This window comes from Mastomys coucha, unplaced genomic scaffold (genome assembly GCF_008632895.1).
Source record: "Mastomys coucha isolate ucsf_1 unplaced genomic scaffold, UCSF_Mcou_1 pScaffold15, whole genome shotgun sequence".
Classification (NCBI taxonomy): domain Eukaryota; kingdom Metazoa; phylum Chordata; class Mammalia; order Rodentia; family Muridae; genus Mastomys; species Mastomys coucha.
Genome location: NW_022196897.1, coordinates 145840957 through 145853792, shown reverse-complemented (window position 1 = coordinate 145853792; position 12836 = coordinate 145840957). Strand labels below are relative to the sequence as shown.

General features: G+C 39.2%; 1 pseudogene; it reads left to right on the top strand.

Annotated features, from left to right (window-relative positions):
• Positions 1–754: 754 nt before the first annotated feature.
• On the top strand, positions 755–4984 carry LOC116091826 (annotated as a pseudogene).
• Positions 4985–12836: the final 7852 nt, after the last annotated feature.

The window sequence follows — 12836 nt, the reverse complement described above, 5'->3', positions numbered from 1 at the left end:
GAGAGAGAGAGAGAGAGAGAGAAGAATGAGGAGATGTGGTTTAGAACTGTTGTTTCCAATTAACCCAGTTAACTAGCTAGGCTTTTGAATTCTCCGTTTTCTCATTTTCAAAATGGAGAAAAATCATGATTATTGAGAGAGTTGTTCATGAAATGCCACATATAAAGCAGATGGCACAGTGCCCAGAACTTAGTATAATAGCCACTTGATAAATGGTAACCAAGCCAGAGGGCAGGGGGCTGCTCTGACTTTCCATTATTTCTAAGATTTTTCCAAGCAGCTCAGATAACACAACAGTGCTCTTGGCCTCCCTCCCCACTGCATACTAAATGCTCTTACTTCCTCATCTTCTATTAAAAAAAAAAAAAACCCTAGCTTTCATGTGTCCCATTTCTTCTTAAGTGATGTGATCTCTGTGGAAGTTGACAACCACATGGATCTGTTAAGATGCTTGTCTTTCTAGATACTATTGCAAGGCATTGATGGGAAGAAAATGGGCACAGCAATGATAAAACATATGTAAAACTTGATCAGAACGTCATAACACCCAACGAAATAAGAAATCCCTGATAGTCTCATGTCAAGGTATAAATTAAAAAGCAAAATAAATATGTCAGTCTCTCCCATTTCATAGATGGCAGCCCACATAGGTGATCTCAGAGGCTGAGAAGGCCAGCCCTGTTCTCTTCATTGCCACTTAAGTCTTCTTTGTCCTTTTTTGGGGTCCTCATGGAAGTCTTTTCTTTATTAACACATGGCCCAGGTCATCTCACATGATGTCTTTTGTGTGACCCTTCAGTTCATCAGAGATAAACTGAGGACAAGTAAAGGGAAGGAGCAATTCTGGGAGGCACAGAAAGCAAAGAGGCTATTAGATCTATGATAACGAAACACAATAGGTTTCTCACTCAGATAGTTGAGGATGCTTCTCCAGCATCACAATGACAGGTATTCATCTTTGAGTATATGTTCTGAGATAGAATCTTGCTATATAGTCCAAGCCCACTCTGAGTTCACAATCCTCCTTCCTCAGCCTACCCAGTGCTGGGATTGTAGCATGGACCATCAAGTGCTTGACTTTGGCAACATTTGAATCAAAGGCATATGTGTTGAGTGAACTGACACATGGGCTCACATGACCCTATACTGAAACACTCCCTCATTTGGGCACAAACACTTTAGTTGGGCCAGCATCCCATTGCTGTTCCAAGATATGGAGACTAATCCTATTTAGATACCCTGCTTCTTTGCCTGGTTCTTGACAACTTTCTGGAGATCCTCACCTCTTTGCTTAGGCATTCAGTACAAAAAGATTCCCTGCTGCCATGGGTCTATCTCCTGGACTTGCTGAGACTTCTACTAAGCAGATGCCAATCACCTCTATTCTTTCAGCTTCATTTATTCTGTGTTTGGTCTTCTCCTTTCATTCATGCTAGTCAGAAGCCTGAATATATTAGATTTCTTTTTAACTAGATTCATAGTGAACTATTGTCTGTGGTCCACCTACAAAAGAAAATCCTTCAGTGTTCCAGAGAAGCAATATATTTCTGTGGTGAGGGCATAAATACAAATATTTATGAGGAAAAATTATGCTTTGTCTGTTCTAATTCAAAATTTGTGCTTATAAACCTCATCACATTCTTTTATGTACCATGTATTAACACTTTTAGTTTTTCTAGTTCAGTTTCCTTACAAATGGCTGTCCAGGTCAAACATTGTTTAATATTTCTTTTAAAATAATATTTTAAAATGGAGTGATTTTATCCTGGCTCACAGGTCCCACATTACAGTGTAGATCAACTTCACATGATACAGTAACTGTACCTGATGTTTAAAGAGGGAGCTATTCTATGGAATACCTATTTAAGTTTGGAAACTTTGCGATTAGAATGAATTCCCACTGAACTGAAGGCAACACTGTGAATGTGCTTCTCTGCCCATGCATCTTGTGTGTACATTGGTGATGGGAGTATAACATATATGGAAGTGTTCCTTTTCCTTCTATTAAATGGAAAAATTTGTCACCAACCTGAAAAGCATGACCTCCCAGCCCTTGCTCACACCAGGTTAAACAATTTCAGGACTTTCCATAACAAGTTTGGCTCATGTATCACGCAATGTCAAGATCCTGGGCTCCACTGATCACTTTCTTTTACATCATCATCAATCATTTTATGTTTTAAATGCATTCTCTGATGAAATAAGTGATTACTTGGCTCAATATTTCTTTTGACTTGTATAAACATTTCATTACTGGCTCTTAGTTTGCGGGGTTGGCAATTTAGTTTGTGTGTTTGTGTGTGGGATGGTTCTTGGCAAAGATTGATTAAGGGATAATTCAATACTTTGTATTAAAAATATAAAGTGCACAATGTTTGGAGTTTAAACCCCATATTTGTGCTTCACTTTTGTGTGACTTGGATCAAATAGATGCATCCCTTGGCCAAGGTTTAAATCTGTAATTTAAGGATCTTTATATTTTCCTCAAAGATTTCTTATTAAGATACAATAAATGAGTGCATGTCAAATGCCAAGTGCAATGCCTTGTACAGTTCACAAATGTGATCCTTTTCTGAGTCTCCTTTGATTTTCTAGAGTAAGTACATTTTTTGGTTCATAACTGTGAATGGTCTATTATTTGAAGATCCCCTTTACTGCATAAATGTTACCTTGAGATAACTAACTAAGCAGGCTCATTGTTTTTCTTATAAATCCCTGGTTTTGGAAGTTCATAACCCTGAGAAAAGGGTATACTTCATTGGAGAATAATGGAGAAGTAATACTATTCCAAATCCATTTTTCTTATCTTAAAACTATTGTACATATTCAAAAACAGTTATTTGTATTTTATTTGATCAGTAAGTTATGTGTCAATAGTACTTTCAGGTTCATTTAATAATTAGTCTTTGTCACATCTAATCTCAAATTTGTGCACATGTACTGAAGAGAATATTAGTATAATTAGGTGGTCAAAGTGTTCCTAAAACATTTTGTATTGACTCTGATTTTCAATCACTGTGACTCAAATTGTCTGTTGCTCGGTGTTTCCCCAATGTCACATTAATGTCTACCAGGCTTTCTAGGTTTCTCAATAAAAAGTATTTCTAAAGGAGGCTCAACAATTGTCTCTGGGATATTTTTTTCTAATTGCTGGCACACACTCTGGAAACTTTGATGACCATGTATAAGCAATAATGCCTATGCCCATTCTCTAGCTTTACTCCACATCTGAATCTAGGAGCATTTCAATGTGAAGCAATCAAGTAGATATAGTTGTGTCTTAGGGTCATGAAATAACAATTGTGATAAAAATGCATGTTAAGTTAATAAAGATTGATGATTGTGTTTGGAATTCATATATAAGATTCTCATATAAGGAATCAGAATCAAGAAACTGACTGAATCCAGACTGTACCAAGCTCCATGTTCCTGAATAATCAGAGGATTTGTTAATATCCAAAGTTGTCTTTCTATGAACATCTTCAGTGGACCCCAACCTTCTCTGCCACAAGGTTCAGCAACAGTAAATTCAATATTAATAGCAAGAAGTATCCTCTTTCTCCTGGTTGCCATCTGTCTTCAGGGATACTCTGCCTCTTGGGAAGACAGGAGAGAATAAAATATTTAATTTTATTTAATACCCATTAGATATTTAGAGTGAAAAGTTTTGGAGTTCAGAGAAGATATTTATCAGTAAACTTGGACATTCTACCGAGGACTTTTCTGACATAGCAAAATCACCTTCAGAAGACATCAAATGAGGTCTGCAAATGACTTATGCCTTGTTGGTTAGAAGATTGTAATCAACAGCAGACCTCCCAGGAGCAAAACATACACGGACTCCTTCAGATGCTTCTAATACACAGTGATAGCAATGGAGGACACTGTGTGACATTCTCATGTTCTCAGGATATTCAGCTTGTTTCTAGTTAACTTCGGGTATCATTTAATAAGATGCTTTGTTTAATTACTATTAGACCCTATCCCACATAGAGCTTCAGGAGTGATTAGGATCAGAGAAATTCAATCAGATCGACTTAGCTAAGACAGTATGAGTGGGCGTCATGGTTGAAGCCTACTTCTCCTGGTAGGGATGCGAGGGTTAATACTGTCAACTTGACAAGATATAGAGTCAGGCTGGGTTATCTAGATTAGGTGATGAGATAGAAAGTCCCAACCTAAGCATGAGGAACAATACTTTATGGGCTGGGGAATGTCACTCTATGAAAAGGATTTGCTCTGATGATGTCCTTTCCTGCATTGTTCAATGTCGACGTCTCCATTTTCCTGGTTGTATTCATCTATACCATCTTTGGGACCTCCAATTTTGCCTGCATTAAAAAGGAAGCTGGAATTAATGATATGTTCAACTTGGAGATCATTGGCAATAATATATGTCTGTTTCAAATCACCATCTCTGTGGGTTGGAATGGATGGCTAGCACCCATCCTCAACAGTGTTCCTTCTAATATGATCAAAAAATCATCTAGGATGTTCAGTGAAAGGGAACCACGAGACCCTATCCATGGGGATATCATATTTTGTCATCTAAATCATGATATACTTTCTGGTTCTGGTGAACTGTACATTGCAGTCATTCTGGAGAACTCAAGGGTTGCCAATAAAGAGCAGAGACCCAGTTCCCATAAGTGAGGACAACTTTGAGATATTCTTTGAGGTCTGGGGAAAGTTTGACCCTGATGTCCCTTGGTTTATAGAGTTCTACAAGCTCACTAATCTTGTAGCTGCCCTTGGATCCTCTGCTTCTTATCCTAGAGAGAAACAAAGGCCAGGTCATTGTCATGGATCTACCCATAGTGAGTGAAGACTAGATCTGTGCTCTAGACACTTTATTTGCTTTGACAAAGAAGTCTTTGGGTGAGAACGGAGGACTGGATTCTCTCAGTCACAAATAGATGAAAGGTTTATGTCTGCAAATCCTTCTAAAGTGTCCTCTGAAATCATCATAACTATACTAAGATGAAAATTGCATGAAGACAATGGATCTGATACTGTCATTCAAATGGTTACAGATGTCACTTGTGGAAAATGTCAAAAATTATCCAGCATATACATAAAGGTGGGAGACAGGGATAATGATTTACCCAAAAAAGAGAATCCAGTTATCAATAATGTTAATGAGAACTTGTCCAGAAAAAAAAAGCAAAACAGATACAACTTTCTCCATCTTTCCACTCTCATACAATAGCAAAACCAAAAATATAAAATAGAAAAAACAGAAAAATGGAAATATGGGTACTAAGGTAGAAAATGGAGCTTCATTTTTGAAGCCTGTAAAGGTGATTTACTTGTGTTAATCAGACTCTTTCAAGTAGGTCTACAACAAGCTGATTTTGTCAATTATTCTCAAAGGCAGCACACACTCTAGCCCTGATCCACAGGTAGGAGAGCAAGCAGCGTCGACACATGGCTGTTTTTGCATTGGTAAATGATCCGACAAAACTCCATGAGTAACTCTCTAGGGAATAATCACTACCACAAACAAGCATGACTCAATCTTTTAATCTATCAGAAAAACATGTTGAAAAGAGGAATCTCACTGAACAGTGTCATTTGTCAATCCCCACTTCCTGACCTCAGATGCAATGTTCCTGGAAGCTCCTTCATGTGGCTGACTCTCTGCCTTCCTGCAGGGTAGGCTGTGTCCTAAAACTGTGAGCCAAAATAAACCCTTCCTTAAGTCACATTTGTCAGAGAAAATAGAGAGATAATTAAGGCAGAATAGTTGCCCGGGCTGAGATCTACAGGATAAGGACATTTGGTACTCTGTGTGGAAAAGAAACAAGAAGGCTCACTAATGTTCAGCACCATGCTGTACATCTGATATCACTACACAGTATTTTATTTTTGCTATGAGAAATGATCAGGCAGATCACACCCAAGTCTGTCTAACCTAATCTGCTGATGACAAATCAATTCTGGACAGATGGTGATTATTTAGATTCACATAAATACATATATAACAAATGAAACCACAATAATAAAGTTTATTGGAAGATAAACTATTTCTTAGTAATTTCTGGATCTTGAATAAATAGCTGTGATTTTGGTTAAATCCATCCAGGTTTTGCCTTATGTTGTATCTATTTTCAAAACTGTGACATCTACATTCTGATTTTCCCTTCATTTATCATCATAGTGAAAGCATAATTTCTCATGCACAACAAAACATTCAGAGCAGTAGCGTGAGAATGTTTTCTCACTGCAAACTCTTCATGAGTTTTTTATCCTTCTTGTAGAGAAAGGGGCTTAATTTTCAGACTCTAGAATTCCCATAAGGTATGCATTCTATAAATCTCAATTTGAAGAGAAGGTCCCTGGATGCATGACCATTCCTTCCATTCCCTGCTTTTAGCTCACAAGCTCCATGGGCTACATGATCTTCACTCTTCTGCTGGTAGAACCTCTGGAGGAAAGTTTGGAAAGATACATCCAGCTTTGGTTCCAAAAGGCTGTCTATGAGTAGAGCACCATTGCTCTTTCTAAAGAAGAAGAAGGTATTTGCCATTTATTCAAATATTTCTCTCTCAAGATTTTGGTTGTTTTCTTAATTATTATTGAGCATTTTCACTGAGAACATTGAATCGTGAAATTTCCAAGTCACACAGTCCATTGAATCTCTAATTATAAATAAATGATTTCAACTTCCGCTCCTCTGGGGCACTGATTTTATAGATTCATCAGCAAACCCATCCACCCCTGACTCCCTCTCTGTCTTTCCTTGAAGACTGCTCATTCTTTGTTGTTGGACATACTGTCCTGGGCTCTCACACAAAGTCTTGGCAGAATGAAGGATTTTGGAAAGCTCCATTGAAATCTTTCAGAAACTCTTTCCACAAAACATAAGGGTTAAGGCATACTGACCAAGATTTAGCAGTATCAACCTTCGGAGGTTGATGGTGAACCTTTCTATCATGTTTTCCTGTATTAGTGTCTGATTGCTTAAACTGTACCATAGTATTTCTCTCACTCAGCCATGGTATGAGAACAGAAGAGAACTGCAATTTTATTTTCTTATTCTTCCTCTCCTCCTCCTCCTCCTCCTCTTCCTCCTCCTCCTCCTCCTCCTTCTTCTCTCTCTCCTTCTCTCTCTCCTCCCTGTCTCTCTTTCTCTCTCTAACTTTCCTCCCCCCTTCTTTCCCTCCTATCTTTTCCTGTGTGTTGCATCCATAGAACACTGACTTAATTGCATATTAAAGGAAAATAGATTTTCTTAAATGTGCTTGTACAAACAGACTAAAGTTTGGAGATGATAGTGATTGTATCACAGCAAAATGGATGCAGTTTGTCAGTTGACAAATTTATTTATGATTTCTCTATCTCAACACATCTTACTCTACAAGGTGAATGTCTCATCTTTAAACCTGAGGTGATAGGATTAATTGGACATTGAACACTGTCTATTGGTCTTTATTGCCTTTGATTTCAGTTTAGAGTCTTCATTTGGCATTCATGATCTTCTATATATGGTTCCTGACTTACCTTTTGTCACTGTCTGTGGAACCCTCCACTTGCTTTCTCCTCCAAATGCTTCTTATTGATCTGTTTTTACTCTCATGCTTTTATTAATTTCACATTTCAATCCATGGATTTCTACTTTCCTAGTCTCCCTCCAACTTCAGTTTTTGACCTCTTTCATGGCAATATTTAAGACCAGAAATCTTAATATTTTTCAAGAGCCTTTAGCCTTGTGGAAAATTATCTTACCTCTGACTAGCTACTTAATAAGTTACTTGACCTTCATCAGCTTCCAGCCTTTTAAACTGATACATTTACAATGACTCTATGGTACCATACAGTGATGTCAGTGATACAGAAAGTCCTAAAAGTCATCCCATAAGGCACTTGTAGGTGCACATAAACACTGAAAACAAGGAGCATGATGAAACCAGGATTTACTGGTTGGCATTCCCTTAGCAGCAATGCAAAATCTCACTTTGTTTTGTGATATTAAGGTTAGATGGTAGAAAATAAGTCATGAGTCCCTAGCTGTGAATCAGCATTTAGGGTCTGAGATCAGAGACTAACCCTAAGTGAAAGATGAGCTGCTAGGAAACAGATTAATGATAAGTCAGACATGGGTACCAAATTGCTTAAGGGACAAATTAAAGAAGCATCCAGGGTAGAAGTGAGAATAAGGTTACTATAAGAGTTCTTGTTTCAAGGTAATAGTCTATACTTCCATGCCCCAGAATGTCTGATGAGGATCAAGATCTTCTAGTCATTTACAGCCAGAAGGCTGCCTTGATCCTATGAAGTCTTCCCATTCAGCATGCGGTAAGAAGAATCATGTTACATATAGACAAGTTAGTATTGGTTTCAATGTATAAGTTTGGGCCTGTTATTAATAGGAAACAGTCATATCCGAACAGAAATATGAACAAACTTTACAATCGTAACTTCAGCAGCAGCTGCTTCGTTTAGCTAGGACAGTGTCCATTGCATAAACCCTAGAGTATAGTAGTTTGTCTATTCATGCAATTGTACAGTTCCTATAAAATAGAATATAATTTTCTTGGAGTCTTGATTTTTTTTTTTTAACACTGAGATTTCACAGTAAAGCCCCAAGCTATTGAAAAATAGCTCAGCTTCTGCCAGAGCACAGTGGTGTGACGGTGCTTTGGATGGGATGGAGTTGTAACTGAAGACTGGGAAATGATGGACAGAGAGGCTGGGGTGGTAAGATTCACAAGGGAGTAAAGGAGCTGTCGTTTACACTGAAAGTCCTATTTCCAAAGCCCAGGCACTTACTTTAGAAGCTGTGAAGGATTTTCGAGAAATTTACCACGAGAAATTGGTTCTAAGGTAGACAAGGTTCTGAAAAGCTTTCTATCATGCCTCATGTAACTCAAGGAAAAAATATTATTCCCCTGAATTGGGGGTGAGACAAGAGATGGATTTGTAGAGTGACTAACTGCTTAAATATGTCAAGCATTGCTGCCTCCCCTTTACTTTGAAGAACAGGAAATAATAAATCAGAAAGAAGGGGATTTACTTCCATTTCAAGGTGCCAATAGTCAAGCAAGTTAGCTGGCTCTATGCCTAAGCCTTTATGTGTGGGAAGTGGAGATGGTGCAAGAAAGGCCACTATCCCTTGGTGGGGTGGTGGGGACCTGGGAGTCTGGTGATACCAAGGAAAACAGAGTATTTCCCACTGAAGTCATGTGTTCTGTAGAGGTCAGTGGACTAGTGAGAGTAGCAGACATTTCAAGCTTCACATCTTCAGGCTTGTCTCTCGGATTCGGATGCTTGAACAATGTTTTCTATATAACCTAGTTATCTAGGGAAACATCTCCTACATTATCTATCTGTTACTGCAACAGGCAGTAAAGTTAGGATATTTGGGATGGACCTATTGGGATACTTTCTTGTATGGCATTTCAACAACTTTTGCATTTCCTCGTTGTAAGTGAAATTCCATATTTTCCCCCCAGCCATGTTCCAAGCTCCTGGGCTCTGTCATTGCCTTCCTGCAGACAAGCACTTAATCCAATGACTGATTCTTAATGCAAAAGGCGGTATAAAATGTTTAATTAGTGAAGCATTCTTTTCAGGACATCTAGGATTCAAGAGAAGGAAATCTTTCTATGTCTAGAAGCCAAGATCCATCCTGTCCTCAGGGAGTTATCAATGCACCCTGCCAGATACTTGTGGGGACGGGACTGTGGGCAGAATTATGTAAGTGAGCGAGGCAACCATCCTTTCTCTGGGGTTAGAAAAGTGTGGTGTGGTTATGAGTTCCAAGTCCTGGTTATGTTAGTTGCCAATCTGGAGTGCTTGGGAGTCAAAGGTCTGTGGTCCAGGATGCCTCTCTTTCCACTCTTGGTTCTTGTCAATGGAGCAGCTTGCTCATCTGAACATCATTATTCATAGAGTTCATAAGAACCCTTCGGAAAGGCAGGGATGCAGCCAATACTGACTCCAGCCTCACTACTCAGCCGCTGTTCTCTCTGTCTGCAGTGGCCTTCCAATCTCAGGGTTTCACAACCAGCTCCCTGAGGCCAGTTGGATTTTCCTGTCCAGCAGCTGAGACTTGGCCCTCTGCCATTATTCTCTGGGCCGCACACATCTGCTCTGCCTTAACCTACTTACAGATCTGGGCAAGAGATGCTTCTCTTGACAACTCCTGCCTGCCACTCACATTAGTAAGGGTCAAGCTCTGACCCTAACCACAAAAATCAGATCTCTCAGGTCAAATACACCATGGATTGACGTCCAAGTTTTGGAAAGCCTTTTTACCAACTTGAACTAGAACACACTGAGCCAGACCAGAGCCCAGGGAGAAATAAGAAACTCAGTAATAGTGATTCTGTCTTAGTTGAAATTTTTCATAATTCTCTCAATGCACTATGCTCATATGGTGCTTTATGTTTTAGTCTTCATTTGAGAGATTATTGCTATTGCCTACAATTTGCATCCAAATTAAGTGTGTGACTTATCTCAGTTCCAGGATTGCTGTTTCTTCATAAGTGGGAGATCATACTATCCATTTTGTAGTTTTTTAAAAATAAAGAAAATTATATGCACAAAAATGAAAGCAATTATATGAAACAATGTACCTGACCATGTAATATGTTCAAGAAATATATAGAAAAGAAATAAAAGAACCATTATTCTCATGCTTACTTAACTTACTATTATAGTTAATATTCTGTATTTATTTAGACTGTGGCTTTAGATCTATAGAAGCAAAAGTCTGGGTGTCAACCTCTGGACAATTTTTAGTGTTATCATGTTTGTTACACAAGCCTTTTTCTATTAAAATAGCTGGTTATTAATTGCCAGTTACAATGGATTATCTCTGGGATCCATAAGCTCAATTGGTTCCTAATCTTTTCACATTACCCAACAAACAAACTTTTATGCATACTATCATTGTTATCTCTTTCATGGGTTCTGTAAAATAAAGTCAGTGTTTCTTCTGTATGTCTGCCTTGCCATCTCCACGTGTACATGGGAGGAGCCCTGCATCTGGGGAAGAGTTCCAACATCCAGCTTCTTCAACCCACTGTGCTGGCAGCGTTCCATGAGCTCGTCTTGGGAAACTGTAATTGATTACTCTGGAGGGAAAACTCCATCCTAACACCAGCTGGTAGCCAGATCTGCCTTAGAGTCCCCTAAATTCATCTCCAGAGCAATTCTCAGGAGAGACAGCATGCGCACAAACTGACATTATCTTAAAGCCAACTCATGGTTGTGTGTGAGCTCTTTCTTCAGCCAACTTGCCTTCACCATCCATTGTCTCAAAGTGTTGTTGAGTTTTCCATTGACAGATTTGGATAGGCAAGAGTGTTTTTTTTCCTATCCAGCATCACTGAAACAACTAATAAATGTGGCAGATAACAGTGAAACAGCCTTGGAATGGGGAGGTGTGGCATGTCTGAGGTAAAAGAGGAAAGATGCCAGTTTGAAAGGTAGTAGACGGAAGCAGACATCAGATTTGGAGTGTCTGTGAACTCTCTTCTCCTCAGGGTGGGGCTGACCAATATGTCAGGCTTATGAAAGCTGACATCCTACCTTCCAGGATGTGAGAAGGACATGCAGATGTTGACTGAGTGTCCCAACTCTCCAAATGAAGGTGTTTATAATTTTAGAATATGAATGTGATTCCAATCCCCCAAAGTGCTTTCAGGTTGTCAAAGTCATGTTATGGAATCATTACCCTTCTGTTGAATACAATTCTTGAGAGTTCTTCTCTGTTCTACAGAGCATCTGGATTCCTACGGACTCCTGCATCCCCTGTGTAGCATATAGCCAGTCAGGAGAGGCTGAGTGTCCACCTGCATTAGCAGCACATAATAAAAGCTGTGACAGCAAGAAGCCATATGACTTTCAAATACAACTACAATTTGTAATGATCTCAGGGATTTTGATACTCGATGTGATAGTCTATCTATATGATCATAATTTCACATATTTTCAATTTGTACCAACTTTTAAGGAAGTTACACATGGAAAGCACTGCTCTCACCAACTGGTTCAAGTTCTCAGTACAGGAACACAAAGGAAGAGCTCACCTTGAGGGGCCTTATAAATAGCTACTTGCTCTCTCTCCTTGGTCTTGATTATTGTCAAGGTTGTGTGTGGTTTCTATTTTAGGACCAAATGGCAGAAAAGCCTCTTCTGCAGCCAAGAAACAGCATTGTGGGGTGCCAATAAATTCTGGGGAAAATTACATTTTAAAAAGGAAAACTTTGACATACATCTGGCAATAGAAGTATTCTGAACATATGGCAACCTGGTAGGTCAGGAGCCATTGGAACATGTGAAGTTGAGCTGAGTGCTGCCCTCATCATGTTCTGGGGTGCATTTGGGAAAGGGCCTGTGGTGAGACCATGTCTTTTTCAAACTGATATGGCACACTCACAGGAGAAGGGAGCTGAGGCAAAACCCGTGCTTTTGTGGCTGACCTTCTCCTGGCAACCTCTGAATGACTGACTCCCAAGAGCTATTTATTCTTAGTGATGCAAGTGAGTGAGAATAAGACCCTGCTGGGGTAGGTAGGCCTGTCATCATGACTCCACTGATAAATAAAATCCTGAGAAACCAGGGACAATCAAGAAATTTGGCCCTCACAACTGAGGACACCAGTGTTGAGAGTTGATGGTTGTTCTAAGTCAAAGGCTTCTTAGCCCTTGGATCCTCAACTCCACAGGCAGCCTTCTGCTTGACTACATCTGCTAGCTAAAAGAGTGACATCTTCATGGTAGGTCATGACTTGAGAAACGAGTATTGTAAAGAAGAGGCTAAAGCTGCCATTATAGGAAGGAACATAGATGACTTGACTTCTGAGAACCCATGAGGGTATGCCTGAA